The following is a 16,099-nucleotide window of genomic DNA, read 5'->3' on the forward strand; positions in this document are numbered from 1 at the left end:
AACAAAGACATTTTGAATAATGTCAACTTTGTATTAAAAGTGTCATAATTTACCGAATGACGCTTTATGACAACAGTCATAAATATTCATGAAGGCTTATTCATGTTCATGACAGGTGTTTATGACAATGTCATGTCAGTCTTATTCAACCCCCTTCAAATAAAGTGTTACCGCATAAACTAATAAAGACTGTTTAAAATAAATTGTACACTATTTGTTTGGTGATTCAGAAGAAATCCCCCTCCCGATGAAAACGTTTGAATTTTATTTTGAAAAGAACTTCCGGAAGCACCCAGTCGTAGGCACGCCGGCTTAGTAACAGTTTTGGCAAGTAGCCCGTGTCAGTTAAAGCGGGGACAGGCTGTGGCCGCTCCTCTTCGCTGGGCGGTTCCAGGCTGAAAGAGAGAGAGAAAGAGAGAGAGGGGCGTTTAGGAAGAAAGATCGCCTACAAAACTATCAGCGCAGCCACAAAACATGGCGCCTACCTCCGCCGACAACTTCAGATGAAAGTGTGAGGAGAAGTGGCCTGCAAACTTTGATAGGAGTACAAGAAGCAGCGGCGGCTTCTCTCTGCGCACAAAGTCCTCGTCGAAACGGAATACATAAAGCGGTGAAACAGCAAGTTGCCTACATGTCAACATAGTCTCCTGTTGCAGCGTAAACAGCTGGTGAGTTCTCACGTTTTACAATATGGCGCAACTATTGACTAAACGGAGTAAATTGCAGGGATTATAAATGGTGACGGAAGTATTTTAAGGAGACTGTTGGTGCTTGTCGGTTGACTTCGGTGTTGCGTCTCCACTTTTCACCGCGGAAAGAGAGACGGGCAGAGCCACGTATCTCCGCTCAGGAGGAAACTGGCTTTGTTTTGGCCGCGGCGGTGTGCGCTTCCTGCATCGGCGTTGACCTAGTTATGGGTTCGGATGCAACAGTTGGGAACCCAGGAGCCCTTCCTCCTCCTCCTCCTCCTCCTTCTCGGGCCCTCCTGGACGCCTGATAATCTGCCTGTCTGAACCTCCGCAGGTGTCTGCTCTCAGGCGCGATTCCACTCTGAACTTCCTGCTTGAATTTTAATACAACCTTGTGTAACTTATCATTTATGCCAGGGAGGTGTTGATGTTTAACTATGATGGGAGCTGTGCACATGATGAGGAACTGTTAACTTCCTTTTGAAGTGAGCGACTAGCTTTAATCCAGGTAATTATCACTCTTTGTGCTGCTCTATCGGTCTCCTGGCTAAAGGTTATCTTGCCCGAATAGATGCTGACGCTGACCTATAAAAGCTTGAATTTATTGTTGTTGTTTTTTTCTTAAACAATTACTAAAATTATACCAATAAGGTCAACCCCGGTAATATTTGGATACATGGTTCTTAGTCTGTTGCAAAGAACCACTTTTTGTTGCCATCAAGATATGCTTGGCATAATTCTGACTTCCTAACCATATGCCCAGATAGAAATGTACAGAGTGGCAAAAGCAAATGAGGTGGATTAGCTGGACGTGTTTCTACTAATAATGTCTCTGCTGCTCGGATATTGAGCCAGTCATGAATCTGTCACACAACAACCTGAGGCTTCCTCAGGTTTGCTGGAACACTGACTGCTACCTGAGCATCACCATCCGCGATAACTCTGTCATGATGAGTTGTGACAATATTTAATTTCCCTTTGGGATAAGTAAAGTATTTTTTAAATTAATTTAAAACTCCACAGTTAATGATGTCCATGCTGACAAGTCTCCGCTTCTCATATGTTTTGATAATGCATATAGTTCATGTAATCATGCGAGTTTGGGAAGCTTTTGTTCTCAACTGTGACTGTGTGGGAGAATAATGAGGGCATTTGCTATTAAACCCAGAACCAAGGTGCCTGGGCTCTTGAGTTTATGCCAGCCGGCATGAGTGGAAGCCCCAAGGGTAGATTCCTTCTCGATCCTCCTCATCGTAGCGTCGGTGATTCATGTGTGTGTGTGTGTGTGTGTGCCACTTCCTGGTGTATTGTGCAATAAGCATTCCTGGTTTTCTGAATGTGTCGTGCTTTGGCACCTGAGGTTGCTGCAGGAATCCTGACAGGATAGTCGTGGAGTGTGAGAAACGTTGAACTCGGAGAGCAAATGCCACGTAGAAACACACGGGCGCGCGCGCACACACACACAGCAATAACTTCTCAGCTCGACAGGGGATGGAAAAGAGGAGTGGACAGACGTAGGGATGGTTGTGCTGCGTCGCTCTGCCACAGGCTGCAGGTGGAAAGTGGGTCATGGCTGCGCTGTGGCTTTGTGTACATTGAACTTGCACTTTGTCACTGCCGCCGCTTGTCCTAAGCCTCTGTCAGGTGACTAAGGAAATGAAGTGGGCTGGATAATGGAGCAGCGGGAGCAAGGAGAAGAAGAAGTAGTTGCCAAGGAAGAAGTCAAATATGGATCTTAATGAGTGAGAGTGTCGCCTCAGGTAGTTATTGCGGAAGAATGAGATGCAAATTCGAGTTTCAAGTGGTTGGCTTTGAATTTTGGCTCACATTTCAGTTGCTTTAGTCAGATCTCAATTATTATCCCTCAAATGGTATAAACCATCCACAGCAATTCTCGCATCCACCTGCAGATCTTTTGGTACGGAAGTCTAAATGTACACCTATAAGTTTTAAAAAGTATATCTTTCCCAAACCACTGAGTTTAAGGCCAAATTAGCTCCTACAGATTTAAAGGAGAAGAAGAGCTATGCTCAGAAAGAGACCACAGAATGGGGAGTTAAATGTTGCTTTTACTGCTCTGCATGTTATTTTTTGTTTGTTTGTTTGTTTGTTTTTACCAAGAAAGCATGTGCTTGAACAGGGACTTTCAGACCATTCACTACAATAATGGTTTCATTATTACACCCACTTGCACCTTAACTTCCTTGCAAGAAAACAAAAAGAAACAAAACCAAACTCCCGATTTGATTCAATGAATGATTCATTTCTCAAGTAATCGAATTTATCTCGATGCGTTTCACTGTTTTGAAATGCTAAGCACTTATTTTTCATTGTGGAAAGATGAGTTTAATCAGTTCTTTTTCTTTCATTCAGCTGTTCAAAACCAAGTAGATTTAATATATATATATATATATATAAAAAAAATATACAGCTCACGTCACAGGCACAGAATTGTCCAGTTCATAATTAAATGGTTTTTAGGATGACTCAGTCAGACTGGGTGAAGAATCTTCAAGCCTTTCCAGGTATCTTGAATTATATTACTTTATATATGAAGTATTCTCACAACTTAATGGTTTTGCATGTAGGCCAGAAAGTTCAGCGTGGGTCTCATCTGATCTTGTGGAAAACTGCAAGCAGGACGTCTGACTATCTTTCAGTTTTGGCTTTCATTTTATTTACAGTTGCAGCTTCTCTAGAGTCACCAATCGCCTCCTCTGCTGCCTCTGTTTACTGCTGGTATTATTGCAGACAGCCTTGTTTTCCACTGACTAGGCGCTGCGATCCATTGTTAATAGAAATCAGTGACAGGTCTCTGCCTCCGTCTTCCACCTTCAGCCCCTGACGACAGTCAAATGTAGCCAGTTCAGTTTTTTTGGGATTGGAAAGAAGAAGCATCTGACCACAGAAGCAGGTTGTCTGATCCTGCAAATCCACGTCGACTCTAATCTGAAACTGCAAGCTACAATTAAGAGTCAGGATGTTATTAACCGAGCATGGGAACCTGAAGCCGTATGTTATGGGTGTACGCAAGAAATAAAAGTGATTCAGCGCTGAAACCAGTTTGACGTGCAGTGTTGCCAAACACAGAGAACCTGACCATGTCCCACGTGGTTCACGGTGTTGCCGACCCATGGTCGTGATGGACACCAAATCGGTCGTTTTCTCTGAAACCAAACAATTCCTGACCTCCTGAATTTGCTTCAGACTTTGTAATATTTTGTGCTCTTTGATTTTGAAGCACAGTTGTAAATGCCTTGTTAACTGTTGGGTAATGAGTTGAGCATCGAGATTCTTCGGGGTTGAAGAATCAGTTGCACAGCCCGGCAACTGGGACTGTGCTGCTGAAGGAGTTCACTGATCATTCACTGCCAAAACACCAAATACTACCCAGTGTTGTTGGTCCAGTTTCTGCTGAAGGAGTTCACTGATCAAGCCAGATATTTAACTGATATTGCAGTGAGTTTGTTATAGCTTGTTGCTGCTTTTATGCAAGTTTATCAGATGAGTTATTTCTTGGTGGTTGCTTAGAAACGGTTTGTAATTATTGTTGGCCTGACTTGAAAATGGGAACATCTGATATTTACTGATGTTATATGTATTTCCTTACCCTTTGGACACTGAGAAAAGAAAAAAAAAGCAACCACAGCATTGACATTGCTTCTCTGTTCCACTTGAACGCCCCACAGTCCTGAGCTGCATCACTTTTTCAGTCACGTGACCAGACAAATAGCACATGACCAGCCCCTTCCCCCTTCCTGAAACACATCAACACAAACAACAACAAGATGGAAACCATGCACTTTTTCCCCTTTTTTTATTTTTCTGAATTCTACATTTTTTGTTCTAATCATTTTTTTGTCAGTTCAAAAAGTTTGTAATTATGGAATGAATTAAACAATTGGACATATATACAATAGCCAAAGATGTACGCATTTACTGTTACTCAAGTTTCACAAATATAGCAAAGTGCTGCGGTTCAGCAGAACACTGAATTATTATTACAAGGCATTTAAAACCATTTAATCATCATATTTGCAAAACAATCATGTTTTTTCACCTTTTAGGGAACATCTCCCTTTAAAAATACTTTGGCGATAAACTCGACACCAAGTATGTGACACAAAGCCCCCCACCCCCTCAGACAGTAAATCCTTGCGCTCACTTCCATAAAATGGTCAGGACTTTTATTTCTCCCATCTGTAGTATCATCCACCTGCTCCCACACACTTACTCTTTTTTTTTCTTTTTTTTTTCTCTGCACTGCCTCAATAGAAATGAAAGTTTGCTTCTTCATGTGGCGCGAGAAAACCTTCAGCAACCTCTCGCCTCTCTTCTGCCGATTTATTGAAACGATCAAGAGTTAGCAGGTGTCGCTAACCGCTGCTGCCGGCTTGTGTTTTCTCCAGGCTTCTGACTCTTCAGTATAATAAGTGTTTGTTGCATGTGGCCGATGCCGGTTTCGAAGCAGAAATGTTTACAGTAGTTGAATAATAGTAATAATTGTGGAACAGTTTTGGCAAACAGGTTTCAACCTCAATTCTTGTAGTCTGCAAACTCACTATTGTGTTTAGTGACAATGTTCACCTGTATCAACTTCGAGTTGAGTACGTCTCCCCTGATATTTGCTTCTGTGATATGCTCTAGTAATTCAGCACTTTGAAGAAAGGGGAATTTGACAGCTCTTAAAATTGCTAGTGTGTTCGATTATTGCTTTAAGCGGCAAATCTTTATATCTCTCTTCCAGAAATATGAACAAACGTCTTGCTACTTTGTGCTTCTCGCATTCCCCACGTCTGTGAAGTACTGAGGTCTGCTGTTTGCAGCCCGTACGGATGAGCTGTTTGACTCTAGGATCCTTCAGGAGGTTTTATCATCTGATTCTGTTACCCTTAAATGATTAAACAGATTACAGATTTGATGCCACCGTGGAGGTTTTGTGTTCCTGCCGTGCCTGAAACGGTCCAGTGCATCCTAATACATATTAACTTGAGACAGACAGCGTCTAGCCAGACATCACCGAGGTGGATCTTGTGATCTAGAGAAAGAAGACAAGCTTTTAGCTAAGCGGTTTCCCTCCTCCCGCGGCCCCTGCAGCGTTGTTTCGCTTGTTTTCTGGCCGAGCTGGAAGAAGTGAAGTTGGCTTGTCGGTTTCTCCTGCTCGCAGTGGAAAGAATGCTCTCTGTCTGCTGTAGCTGCTCTGCTCGGCGCTGCAGCTCCTGGTGCATTGTTGCTCCACTTCAAAAGGTTATATTTACCAGCAAACTTCAGCCAGCGAGTTGGACTCGGCTCTGGCCTTGTGTAGTCATGTGCGGCCTACCTGGAGGCGTCGACTGTTGATATAAATCATCAAATGCTTCAAGTGCGTCATTTTCTGCTTCAGAAACCACACCTAGTCATGAAACACGTGCCTCTGCAGTTCATCCATGCATCGACGATGATTGGCTTTTGAGAACCTGCACTCAGCTTTGGAGCTATTATTAAATAAAAATACCGTTGGACTAAAGTATGGACCAGGAAACTCGTGGCAGACGGGAGCAAAAAGTTCTGGCAAAGTTTCTTAAATGTTTGTCGTACCGCAGAAATGACAGACACTTTTTGTACGAACTTGGAAATGCTCAACATTTCTTTAAATTGCAATTATATTTGGGACGTGAAGAGAAGACAATCCATGGTTTTCAAAAAGTGTGTCTTTACTATGACACCACTAAATAAAATCCAGCGCAATTGGAGTCAAAGTCACTTGGCTATCTGTATGAATCCAGCTGTTCGCTAAAGGTTTATTGGACGTCAATGAAGAAACGGCGTTGTGAAGACCAAGCAGACAGGTCAGGGTTTATGGTGCAGAACCTGCAGCTTAAAACGATGTCCGAGGCTGATGACGTCTTAATGGACACTGTTCGATCCATCATCTGAAATTAGAGCAGCTAAGATGGGCCGCGCCACTCTGGAGGAGCTGCAGATCCTTCTAGGAGGATCTTATGCAGGGCATTAGTGACGCACAACTAATGGCATTTATGGAAGAGCGGAAAGATTCAGATCAATGCTGAAAGAAAACCAAAGTCAGTGACAAACCATGAAGACAACACGGCAAATGTGTGGCGGACGGAAGGTTCTGTGGCCAGGTGAGACCACACTGCAACCTTTTTTTTTTTGGCACAAACGTCATACACACACACACACACACACACACACACACACACACACACACACACACAGAGTGAAACATAGTGGGGAAGCTTTTCTTTAGCAGGGGTATGAAGACTTTTTTTGTAAGGCATTTAAATTCCTAACATGCATTATTATCCACTTATCTATGTTTTAACACGGATATCTTGTTGACTACTTCTAATTGCAAAAAAAAAAGAAATATACAAATATGTGGTTTAAATAGTTGCCAGGGTTTAAAAAAAAACAGAGATAAAGACCTGCTGTGCATTACAAGTTTTCTGCTGTTTGCAGAAACATTTTTTTCCCCTCAGCTCTGCAGAATGTTGATGTTTTTAACTGATAATGTATGCATATCATTCAACTTTATCCCGAGCCGTATAAAGTTTTGCTGTGTCTTAATGCAAAAAGAGTTTGCATTAAGACACAGCAAACTCTTTTTGTCTTACTAAGGCTGTCTGTTGTGCCTTAGTAACATGTTTAGTTATTAGTTTATTTCACGTTTCTGGTACATTTACAGCTTCTGGTTGTTCTGTTTTTCCACCAAGGTGGAGCTTCGCTTCGTCTGTGGTATCTGGGTTTTGCCATCTTGGCAGCTTGCACTGAGTCTGGCCACCGCTGCCAACACCATATTGTGTTGACAGGTGGCAGGGAGCGCCACTTTGTTCTCCAGATCCTGTAAAGACCAAAGCTACAAAGTGCCACTTGAAGTAGACCGTGTGTTTACACACCATCTCGTCCTGGAACCAGTTTTTGGCTGCATATTTATGGATGGAGCAACCTGTCTGCAGCATAATTACGGCATCTGCTGTAATTTTCTTTTTAAATGTCTTTTTATTTTCCTATTCGCTGTTATCTTCAGCAGCTGTGTTAGGGGAAAAGCTGTGATCAGATGTGCATGGCAGAGCTCGTGCAGAAATAACGTAAACAACGCAGCGTCATCCGTTGTCCGGCGTTGCACGCTCGCTTGTGCACAGAGGGAGCCTCTTTCACGCCTGGGGAACGAGCCTCCAGACTCTTTTGTGTGAAACAGATGAGATCATCCTGGGGCAGACCGTGAGGGGATGCAGCACGAGCTTACTCCAGATATATAAAAGCAAACAATGACATAAAAAAAAGTAATATTTTTAAATGCAGTTTTTTAAATGTAAGCATGTAAGGATGAGTCTCATTTTAAAGATGGCTCCCCGATTGCTTTTCCTACCCTGAGGGTTTGCAGGGTCATTTCTCTCTTTATCTTATAACCAATGGACAAATGAAATTGCGTTTCTTGAGGTTCAGAAAGACACTAGAATAGAAAACTGAGCAATTCAGCGAATGCAAAAGGCATAATTTTAACACTAGTTCAGATTCTCAGCAGTTTCAGAAAGTTTACGGAGAACGTCACCAAGGTCATTGAGTTTTGTGCCGCTTATTGTTTCAAACACACAATTTTTCTGTTTTTGTTTAAAAAAAAATTACATGGTTTAACAAAAATCTTATCCTTAATTCTTAAAAAAAAACCTTAGTCCAAATTAATTATATAAACCTATGTTGTTGTAACCATGTGTTCTTGTATCATAACTGTAAAGTTCAAGTTTATTTGGGCGGCACATTTCAGCAACAAGACAGTTCAAACTGGACAAACCAGTTTGTTCATTTTTTTTTTTTTACAATGTATGCTAGGGTATTTATTTTGCCAGTTACATATTTTTTAAGGATTGATGGAAATGAATAATTTAAAACAAAAAAGAAAGAAAGAGAATCTGGGTAGAAGTAGAAATTGAATGACGTTCTCCGCCACGTTCCTTGAACAATTCCAAAACATCTTGGACAGACGGTTTGGTCACTCCTACGACTCCTACAACTGTACCAGTTCCTTATTTCTGTGCTGAAAAGCTGTTTATACTGGAAGTCGTCATTCATTTTATGTTGAAGCCTCCCATTACAACCTCTCTGGTTTTATCTTAAGATACACAGATGAGCCTCCTCCAAATGGGGTTTTTGTTTTACTGAGCAGGCTGGAGCTTAAGTGCTTTTTCTTTTGAGGGTTTTTTCTGCCATTTGAGTTTTCTACAAATTTGAATAATGAATTTTAAGACACATCTTGGACATGTATTTGGATTATTTGTTCAGATATTTAGATGTCAACAAAGCAGTTAAATGTTGACTTCTTGATGGGGCTTTCAGGGTTTCCCACGGTGTATTATAAGCCTGGCGGGCCACCAAGCTTTACTGGTGCCCCCACCAGACTTGGCATTGTTCATTTATTTTAGTTTTTTTTTAATTGTTCCCTTTTTTTAAGACTTCATATGTATTAATCTTCTAGTCTCCCAATAAAGCATAACAGTCAAGTGATATTTTCAAATTTTCTTTTAACTTTAAACATTTAACTCAAGAACATGACGGCTGACTGCCGTAGCGTCCCAAGCACCAGAGTTAGCAAGTTTTCTGGGGTTTTATAGCATCTCTTGGCTTCAGCTGACGGAGATGACGCCTAGCTCTTGCGAAGCAATAAAGAAAACTTGAATGATCTGGGAATAATTGCTTAAAATAATTTCTTAAAGAGAATAAACACTGCCTTTACAGTCTTTACAGCCTGTGTTTTCCGGTTCTATATTTACAGCCTGACGACTGTAAAAATATCTCATGGAAATCCTCAGTGAGCTTTTGGATCCAAACTTTTGAAAACAGATTGACTGGACAAGTACGATGTTTTCACATGAAACATTTGTCTGATTTCTGTAAATAAATATGCATGCATCCATTTTTGATTACCAGTTTTTCCATATAATTGATAATAAAATGATCACCGTCTCAAAACATCCTCGTGGAGAACCACATAAATCAAGCTTATCATTGTGGTGCTGTGGCAAACGCAGTAGCATTAGCAATTCATTTACTTCAATATCGAGGAAGATTACCGGCGAGCGTTGGCTTCAGTGAAAGCAGCATAGCGTGTTGGTTTGTCATCGTGACCCTGCAACACTGAACGCAGCCCAGACAAAGGGGTGACACTCGATCATCAGGACTCAGCAGCTCCACAGGAACAGGTTTTCAGACGGCCAAGGAGGAGCACAGCACCACCTTTCAGCCTTCAGAGGCAGCGGCTCAAGTTACAACACAGACATTTATGTCCAGGAAATGTAACGTGCTAGCTTGACTCAGTTGTTTTACCCTTTGACCCAGTTTTGTTCATCGTTTTTTTTTTTTTTTTTTTGAAAGCTTAGAAGTGACTCTTTATGTTTGTGCTTACTTCTGTTTACAATCCATTTTTAAAGCTTTTAAGTCTCAATTCCCCTTCCATTTCTGGGAACCTCCGTGGGTTTATTTGTTCCCTGCACATTAAAGTGGATAGTTAAAGGAAGCCATGTCTACCATTTTATTTATTACACCTCTACAGCGGCAATCTATAAGTGTGTCTAAATGTCCTTGGAGTCTGAGAGCAGACTGCTGGGAACGTCAGCTACGCTCAGGGTAAACTTTGAGATCGATTTCCTGATGTAGGGTAACACTACTCTGCTCCGGGCCGAGCAGCCTGGCATTGTTGGAGGCCGGTTGCTATGGCAGCATCAGTGTTTATTTATCATGGACTACCTCAGAGAGGGAGAGAGAGATATTTTATGGTTGTGGTGGGGGGTCTGGTTGAGACTTGAGGGGTTTTCAGCTGGGTGGACGGTGTGAGGTCCGTCAGGAGTCGGTTCATTTCTGTGGTGGTAATTTGTGAAGTTTTGGAGAGAGACTTGCAACCAGAAAGTGGGTGGGTTTGATTCCAGCTCCCATCATCTCATGTGAATGCGAGTGCTGCTGGGTGAATGTGGCTCTAGCATAAAAGCTCTCTGAGTGGTAATTAGGAAGCTCTGCATAAGGTCAGTCCATTTACGACTAAAAAAAAATGCTGTCGGATCGAATCAAATGACAAATAATGCATTCTTTTAGTTCACCGTGTCCGAGATGTCCCTGCTGAGGATCCATCTCTAGCAAAAAGTTCAAATTGTCTTAATTAAAAACAAAAACAAAAAAAAAATGCAGTAATAAGAGCTCCTTTGTGGCAATTACTGGAATTACCACATGACCACGTCCTATTTTCCCATGACCAAATCTGCATTTTTCAGCAAAACCTGTACATAAATCTGTTAGATGTGTGAAATGTCTAATTGATTAGAGTTTTTGCACCTGCGTAGTCTTGCGCTGAAAACATAGAAAAACCCAACTTCCATTCTTCAGCTTATCTGAGGTCATTTCACGTGGGGGGGAACCTCAGACATTCCTCTTTCCACAGACATCGTCCAGCTCGTTCAGACTGGATATTTAGTCCTAAAATCCAACTTTTAATTTAATCTGTTAAGCAGGAGGAAACAATAACATTTTTTTGATCATAATTCTGCTGAAATACCCATTTATGACCCATATTTCTGCCGGAGGCAACCTGATGGTTTTTTTTTTTGTCTTTATTTATATAATTTTGGCATTTCAAGTAGTTTCTGATTCTTTGCCAGGTTCTCAAGATATTTGGAAAACAAACAGGCCCACAGCATCACAGACCCATCCTATTTAACAGCCGGCATGAGGCTGTTCTCTACACTGACACACCTATAGTTTGTTGTTAAAAAAATTCAGTCTTATTCTTTACTGTCTATTTATTTGTCTGTCAGAAGTGTCTATCATTGTGGAGGGTGCTAAAATGAGGCAAAAACATCAGCTGTGTGTGTTATGAATAGTTTTGTTAATTGTTGACATTTAATTATTTGTCTTTTATGAGCCTAATTGCACAAATAAATCAAACGGATCTGGTTGTATAATTAAAATCCTGCATAAGAGAGCTTTGTGCGGTTTGCTTAATGTCCTCTAGTTAAGTATGTTCTGTTTTATTTGTTTTTTATTTCCTGGTTTTCAGACTTCAAGCTCTAACAGAATTGTCCGTTGCCCAGTAAAGTGTGCGTGTGTGTGTGTGTGTGTGTGTGTCTGTCTGTCTGTCTGTGTGTGTTTTTCTCTCCTGCTAACTGTACTTTGTTCCCCTGCTGTGATGCTTTGTGGTCAGCTGTGTTCAGGCTTTCAGAGAACTGGATGAGTCACAGTCCTGATGTTTTTTTTTCATTTATACTAACATTACCGTTGCAGCGGAGGTGAAATGTCATTTATGTTGGTGCTCGAAATGAACAGATTGTCTCGTTCCTCAATTCCATGTTGAATACATTTCCTACTTGACGTTAATTAAACACCATGTTAGTTATATTTTCCTTACCTTTGGTTAGTCATATAAAAAAAACCTGTACCTTGTTTCCTCAACAAAAGTGCTGTCAGTATGTTGGTTGTGCATACTCCCAACAAGTCTTGCATTCATTTGGTGTAACATTATTATTATTAGAAGTCTTAAAGCTCTAGAAAGATGCCGCTCTTTGTGCACAATGCCCGGCCACACAGCAGGGATGATAAAGCTCCCGATGTCAAGTAAAGCATTAACTGACGTTCACACCGGCATTCAGAAATGTCTGTCCTTTCATTTCTGAAATAAAACATCAGCCTTGGTCGGTTTCACACTCTGTGGCCCTTCAGTTGAAATATGTTCTGCTGTGCAACACATTTCTTTGCACAGCTTGTCGTTGAGGTATGCAAAGATTATCAGCAGTAGTTAAGTAATTGTTGGTTATTATGCCTTGTTGCCACAGAGGAGTGTAGGATTGATGGATCAAAGAGATGTTAAACCCAAACGCCTAACGTGGCGTCAGGCTACAGCGACGAAAAAACTGAAGCACTATGTTGCAGGCTGATGTTTTTTCTGTAACCTGGTCAATGGACTGTGTTGCATGGTGCCAGTAGCTCCACCCTAACCTGCACCTATTGTACTATTGTCCTAAGGAGCTATGACTGAAAGGGGCACAGGAATGATGTGGTACTGGCTGGTTGCATGAGCCGCTTTTCCAATGGAAACAAGAAAAACTTCAACACCAAACAGTGGCGTTTTCAGTCTGACTTGTTATGGTACATTTGACCAATTTCTAAGAAAGATAACCCCTTTGAATTTCCGATTGGGGTGAGTTGAGCTGAAAATTGTTCCATTAATAATTTTATTTTTTGGTCGGAAGTTAAATCTGTAAACGGGAATGACTATTTGACGCTTTGAAAAACCGTTTTCAGTGCCAGTCGTAGCTCAGAATCAGATGGGAACATCAGAGTCAGCAGATCTTCATATCTGGACTGCAAGCAACAAATAACAACTGACTTAGCTGTCCATTCCTGTTTTGACTGCATGACTTTTTTCATGCACCCACATACAAAAGAAGACCAGGCACTCGCTGCCTAAATCATCAGTTAGTACATTAATTATCCAGCTTTAGTCAAAGGATGTTAAACAGGACTGTGTTTTTTTGTTTTGTTTTGTTTTTCAGAGAAAACAGCGGGTCTAACAAGCAGCTTCCTTTTGAATAGGGGTTTGACCAGTGAGCCGTTACCATGGATATGATGCAGATATGATGCTGCTCTTCAGAACAGCAAGTCTTTGCTCCGAAGCTGCAGTTGTGCTTCACGCTCAAAATGAAAGCCGGAGCCAGTCAGAATTAGTGGGAGGCATGTCGCTGAGAGGGTTCTTTATTGTGTCGTGGAAAAGAACATCTGGAGTCAATTAGAAGGAGAGGATGACAGGATGCCTGCTAAGCAATGGATTTCCATTCAACTTGATCAGATTTGTGTGAAAGGAATCTGGTGAGCCATTGCACTTTCAACAGTGCTATTTAGTTTTGTTTTGTTTACTTTTTATGACTCCGTTAGACGTCTATTGCACTCTTAAGAGTTTCTTTGACTTAGAAAGAAACAGGTGCTTATTTCTGGCTAACGACTGTAATTGTTGGGAGGAAAATTAAGCCAACTTCAATTTAATCCGTTTGACGAGTACGTACACGCGGCCGGCCAAGTCTAGATGGAAGGAAAGGAGCATAAATTTAAGTAATTGTACACACAGTTAGTAAAACACAGCATCAGCCAGTGGAGCCTCCTCTGCATTCCCGTCTCCAGCTTAGAGACAACATTAGCAATTACTCATGACTTCTGTGTTGCTTATTTATTTATTTTTTTCTTCAGCTTCGTCACCTTTCCAAATGTCACCGTTTTCTGATTGCGCATCCAGACGCCTGTGATGTTGAGCTTGCAGTGGCTGTCCAAATGGTTTTCTATTTTTTGTCCGTCTGCCACAGCTGACTCACTGCTGGAAAAAGTGAACTTCCTGTGGTGGTTTTGAAAGCTCTTTGAGAATGAAGTGCTGGCTTTTTGGTAGCCTTATTTCTGTAGAATTGTTTTGACTTTCTTTTTTTTTTCTCTCGCCGGCTTTCGCTAGTTTCTCCTGCTTCTCTATTCCGACTTAAAGTACAGTTGTAATTGTTTTTTTTTGTTGTTGTTTTTTTAAGTCGGTGCGTTGTTTTTTCATAGGTCATCCTCTTTTTATCATGGTTTCAAAACGATTCCGTTGCAAATGATCTAAAAACGGGGAGAGAGGCAGCTCTTGGAATTAAAGAAATTTAACTGATTAGTTTCTATCTTTTTGACACTATCTTGGTTGTCACTGTGGCTAATTTGGCAGTAAACGTAAACTGCTACTATTTTTGTGACTTAAGGCCAAAGACTTTGGGCAAAAGTCATTATGGACGTTCAGTATACACTGAACTGTTATTATCAGGAATGAACTGCTATCAAAGTTTGGACCGACGTCAGTATCTGACATTACTATTGTTGACCAGCACATATTTGCATATTTACTTATTTCACACAAAGTATATATAAAATATTTTAAAGAAAAATCCAGCTTGGGAAGCTAAAGTATAACCTAGCACGGCATTTATTGGCTGGCATTTGCAAAGCAGCCAATCCGGTAGCGCCGTTTAGTTTTCTCTGAGCTGATTGGTTGAACACCCAAGAGCAGAGATGTTAGCTTTTGACGTCGTGCAAAGACACTTTCCACTGTGCATAATCATTTATGTTAAGGTAAACTCAATGTTAGGCTAACTGGTATCACCAAATTTCCCAGTTGTGAGTTTCCCTGTGCTGCTCTGTGTCATACTCGTGTTGGCATGCAATTACATTTTTTTAGCATGTTGCATTTCCTATCTGATCACATTTGGATTCTTATTGCAACAAGAAACGGCTTCATTGCCATTCTGTAGCACTGACTGATATTATCAGGTTTAATTTGCACATTCATCTTCACTGAGTCCTCCGTGCATGATGCATCAAGAGTGAGGAAATTCACATTTAGCGTGCAGAAATGCACATTTATGCCTGTAATGAGTCTCATCAATATGAAGGATTACCAGTAACACTTACAAAAGGAGATGTAGAAACTGTTAGAAATTAGAAACCGCTACAAATGAGCGGTCAGCAGTTTTAAATGTATGCAACGATTGGACGGGAAAGTGTTTAATTTTAATAAAGAGAAAATAATAGCGGGGCTCTTTTAAAATGAGCCACTATTTTATCATCTTTTTTGAAAATACAACTGATTTTATTGTTTAAACTTGTTTTCATATCAACACAGACAAATACAATTATACATGGATGTTAATATATGCAAGGTAAATTAGCCTATATTGTGTGTCTAACTACTATAAATCGGGTAGCTGTTCTCCAGGCCATCAAACCTGTTTATCATCAGGTAATTGGTGGCAATGATTACCATCACCTGCTGCTTTTTCAGCTGAAGCCACAAATCTGTCCTTATTTTGAATGGTTTCCTTCAATACTAGACCTCGATTGGATCGGATTTAGTCAGTTTTCAATTTGGAATAACTCCAGACGAATTTAACTCTGTTAAAACGCTACGTTAAGTTGTCCCGATCCTCACCTGTTAGGATGAGTTAGTTCAAGCATGTTTGGTTGAAGTGCTTCAAAATTGACTGGCGTCTCTTTCAACACTGCGACCAGTGTATATAGTTATAACTGGATGCCATCTCTGGATATTTATAAATGTCATATTTCTCTTTGTGCTATAGAAATATGTACTCTCACATTTAAGTAACTGGTTGAAAAGTGCTGCTTTTCAGGCGGAAACAGTGTAACTGATCCGTGAGTCATGACTGCTGGGGAAGCGTCGTCTCATTGCTCTTCGGTTTTAATTAAGAACGAGGAACTTCTTAATTAAAGAAGTTCCTCATTCCTCGCAGTGAGTCAAAATACTCACTGCGATGGGCTTGAGGAATGCTCCAGTTTGAGAACAAGCATATTTTTGCCGTTTCCAGTCGTTCCGTCCACGTTGAATAACGTATTTTAGCTGCTTT

At 40.9% G+C, this 16,099-nt stretch overlaps 1 protein-coding gene across 4 annotated transcripts in view; it reads left to right on the plus strand.

Moving 5' to 3' along the window:
* The first annotated feature begins 390 nt into the window (after nucleotides 1–390).
* Nucleotides 391–16,099, plus strand: part of dennd4c (DENN/MADD domain containing 4C) — a 40,266-nt gene continuing 24,557 nt past the window's right edge. For 3 of the 4 annotated variants that reach the window (XM_016675225.1, XM_007559912.2, XM_007559914.2), the window contains exon 1: nucleotides 391–668. The gene's annotated coding sequence lies outside the window, so the exon portion shown is untranslated. The other variant, XM_016675227.1, reaches the window with a different exon arrangement.

Source organism: Poecilia formosa, unplaced genomic scaffold, assembly GCF_000485575.1.
Source record: "Poecilia formosa unplaced genomic scaffold, Poecilia_formosa-5.1.2 Scaffold111, whole genome shotgun sequence".
In the NCBI taxonomy this organism is placed as follows: Eukaryota; Metazoa; Chordata; class Actinopteri; order Cyprinodontiformes; family Poeciliidae; genus Poecilia; species Poecilia formosa.